Source organism: Patagioenas fasciata, chromosome 19, assembly GCF_037038585.1.
Source record: "Patagioenas fasciata isolate bPatFas1 chromosome 19, bPatFas1.hap1, whole genome shotgun sequence".
NCBI classification, from domain to species: Eukaryota; Metazoa; Chordata; class Aves; order Columbiformes; family Columbidae; genus Patagioenas; species Patagioenas fasciata.
Window position 1 is genome coordinate 13,881,028 of NC_092538.1, and position 4,065 is coordinate 13,885,092.

Here is a 4,065-nt window from a genome sequence, read left to right on the forward strand (position 1 = left end):
CCTGAACCATCAGCCTCTCTCCAGCTCTGTGTTGCTTGCAGGCACTTAGTTTGTGCTGTATTTGTATTTTTATGCAAGACTGAACACTGATGGAAAGGGAATCAGCATTTTCTCAGGCTGCAAGATTGGCTAACAACCTCCTTTCCCATTTCAAGGGGCAGCACACTTGCTTCAAAACTGCACTGCCTGTGCCCTAAACCCAGTCCACACAAAGGCTGCAAATCTCACACAAGCTACCAGTTATCATTCAGTTTTGGAGCATTTTGGGAAGCTCAGCCTTTCAGCGGAGCAGAAACTTCAGAAAGGTGCAGAGCAGATACTTACAGTGTTGTAATGATCGACATAAACCGCATTTCCCAAGCCAAACACAGCGTATCTCAGGCCTTTCAGATACGTTTTCCCAAAGCGAAAGTCACGCGCTGCCTCTTCTAACCCCTTGCAGAACCACGCTGCACTCTCGGTTGGCTGCCCGTCAGTGTACGTAGCTACCAAGAACACACAAACGTTCCTGCCGGTTGTCTAATAATATCAAGAGAATAGAAGAGATCGGTGCATTTCTCAGAACGCTTCCCATTAGTAAGACAACTGGAACACATGGGGAGTTGGAAGAAGTTAAAAGATGAGGTTTTTTCTAAGTGGGATTTTGGTGTGGGATGCTGCAGGTGATAACCCCAACAGTGGCGAACGGCCATCCCCCCTGCAGAGACGCCTTAAATTAGCCAGGAGAGATCAAACTGTCTGTCTGCTGCTTCACAGAGGTGGTACAAGAGAACAGAACATCTCCCTTCCCCACCCCAATCGACAGCTTCTTGAGCAGACTCTTGCAGCAATCAAGTTTCTCACTGATTCAAAAAAACAACTATCAATATTCACAGAAGAAAAATGCCTCAAGGATTACTCCATCTAAATATGACCAGCAAGGAGTTTTTAGCTTATGAGCCTGTGAAGGCTGCAAATTGTCACCATCTGCTTGTTCTGGCTTTGAACCCTTCCCTGGGGATACAGAGACAGAACAGAGGGACCTGGTGCAACCGCTCTCACTGAACTCACACCTGAGTTACAGAACCAGCTCATACCAAGTCACTGTCACCATCAAAATACTCTAGGCAATCCTCTCCTAGGAATATTCAAAATTTAGGTGTTTTCTGCTGAGGGTTGATGGGCTACACTTATACAGAAGGGAAGCGATTTTTAACACACAGCATGGGAATTTCCAGAATAATAGGAGAGAAATACAAGGGGAAAAGAGCCTTCGCAACACAAGGAAAAGCTTTTCTTTATTAGTCATATTTATAAGGTACTTACCTCCTCTGGATCATAATCTCCCATGCTGATGACTTCCACAGGCAAACAAAGTGAAATAACGGCTTCAGCCAGACCTCTGGCAAACCTCCAAAAAAAAAAAAAATAGGAATTTATCAATTGCTTCAACCCAAGCATGGTAGCGACCAAACAACCCCCACACGCCCAGTCACAAGACACCTCCCACAACAGAAAGAACAAAGACATCCGAGAACTGGACACTGGACCTAGAATTCCTCATGTTAAGAAAAAAAAAAATCAAGTATATTGGCTGCAAGAAGAGAGTGACATGAATTTTAATGACTAATGATTTCACATTTACACACACCATTTTTTTCAAAAGCACCTAAACCAGTACTTGTCTCTGAGAAGACCCGCTCGCAACTACGGGTACGGCAAGAGTAAACTTTAAACTTCATCATCAATGTCTCTACTGCATGCGCCATTTAAAGCAAGTAGAAAAAAATGTTATTTTTACATAATTTTACGTTATCTTTCATGTTGGGCAATGACTTCTCATGAGCTAATGAACTTTCTGATGTTTACACTGTGCAATACTTCTAAGGCAAGCAACAGACTTGAGTCTCAATATTTCAAATTACTTCATGTAGGTGGGGAAAAAAAAAAGTAACTGATACCTTTGCTGTGCCAGTCTGAGACCCATAGAAAATCTTTACTTTGCCTCCAGGGTGGCTGATCCATTTACGAGTTTGTCTTCTATTCCTTCAGAAGAAGCTGGATTCCCATTGGATTTTTCACCCTAAGAAACAAGCACCACTTCTCATTCAATCCCTTTTCAAAGTGATGTTAACCCCATTCTCCCAAAACCACTTAAAACACCTATCCTGTGAACAGACTCTCAGCACTAATTAAATGAGGCTATCAAAGCATTTTAGCTTCTCACACCCAGAGAAAGACACAACCACGTCTCTGAACTAGGCCACGCTCCAATAAACTCAGGTCACACGCAGCCGGATCCAGCTGAACGCAGGAACCTCCCAACTCGCGCAGCAGAACTTTGCTCACCTGCGCAAGGAGCTTTTACCATCCTGAACAGCCTAATCCCACTCCCGTCCTAAAACCAGCCCAACCTCATCAGTAACATCAATGGAAAGAGGAACCCGAGAACTCCAGCACAAGTAGAGTGATTGATTTGCAGTGACAGAGCAACCCAGGCTGACACGATCTCTCAGTAACGACGGGAGAAGCGTTCAGCAGAGAGCTGCTCCAACATCAGAGCAACGAGGGCACCGAGTCACCCACAAACATGAGACCGTCCAGGCTGCGGATTATAACCCTCAGGTGCACTGAACTGTAAGGAACGTTCAAGGAAGAAACGTTGTTTTCACAAAACTGGGGAGCTGGCACCTGACCCCAGCGAGGGAAGGGACCGAGACACATCAGACTGTGAATCCTGAATGTAAAACAAAATCTCTTCAAACTAATCCCAGAATGCAAACTGACACCTGTATTTACAAGTTAATCTAGAGGGAAGGACGGCCAAAGAGCCAGGAACCCATTTTTAAATAGATCAATAAGGGAAAGGGTGTTGTTCGGATTAGATGAATGAAATACGTAAACTGAGGCAGGTGTCGGGTGCTCTGTAAACCCTGAAGAACCGACCAGTGGGCAACAGGGGAGGGAAATTGCACCCAGGGTTTGGGGGGATATAAACGGGGGCTTTTTGCCCTATTATGCGTGCCTGCCTTTAGGGAGAACACCCGGTCTTGCAAAATCATTAACAAAATGTGCTTTGCTGAGAGATCCTGCCTGGGCCTGTTCTATTGGCAAGGTGATCGTTTCCTACACGACCACACCTGGGCTCCGCAGTGACCCACGGGGGGGCCCACAGTGGGGCAGCACGTGTCACTGCACCAGTGGGGACCGTCACCCGGCAGCCACTCGCCTCCACACGCAGATTTCGGGGCCTTCTTGGACAAAAGCACTTCCATCTTCCCTTGCCTTCTTTCTGGTTTTGGTGGTGAGGAACTGAACGATGATCCAAATGCTGATCCCAATGATACAGGGAATTGACCTTCTCCCCTGGAGAAGTTGTAGAAACTGAGGGCAACAGAAAGTAGAAATTTGGAAAGGTTGTTAGATGAAGCTTGGAGAGTATTCAGTAACAGGGACAAGGAAGATTCTTGAAAGGATAAGTAAGTATGGAACTGAAGAGGTTGGAAGGCTTTGAAAGCCTTTAGAGAGAGGTCAGTATATATGTTGGGAAAATGAACGTTGGGGAAGGTACAGAGGAAGTAGGCAGAGAGAGAAACAGACAGTAGCAAGTTTTGAAAAAGACTGATGGGAACCTGGAATGAACAGAAACAAGTGGAATTTTTGGTGGATTGACAACAAGTAACAATTACATAGTAGGTAAAGGGAGTCACTGGCCAAAGTGAACGGGCATATTTTTGTGAACCTTTGAAATACAAATTGGGTAAACAAGTAGGTATTGATAAATTTCTATATATGTCCAATTCCTTCCAACCTTTTTGGGAGAAGGAATTTGGCCAGTAATAGAGAAATTAATACAAGTCAGGTTATAAACAGAATAATAAAGGACCTCTACCCAGTGGTAGCAAACACCTTTCTGACTGTATTAACTCTAATTTGATTTGGCTTACTGTTTTAGATTTGAAAGATGCCTTTTTGCCTCTCTCTCCGTGAAGCCAGCCAGACAATATTTATGTAAAACCCAGCTCACCTGGATGGTGTTGCCACAAGGATTTAAAAACAGCCCAACAGTACTAGGAAATCAGCTCG

At 44.6% G+C, this 4,065-nt stretch overlaps 1 long non-coding RNA gene across 1 annotated transcript; it reads right to left on the bottom strand.

Annotated features, from left to right (window-relative positions):
- Nucleotides 1–330: 330 nt before the first annotated feature.
- LOC139829477 (uncharacterized) lies at nt 331–2,292 on the bottom strand. Its single transcript, XR_011741953.1, has 3 exons — nt 1,941–2,292; nt 1,306–1,390; nt 331–519 (listed from the first exon to the last, which is right to left on the bottom strand). It is a non-coding gene; the product is annotated as an uncharacterized lncRNA (long non-coding RNA).
- Between the last annotated feature and the right edge of the window lie 1,773 nt (nt 2,293–4,065).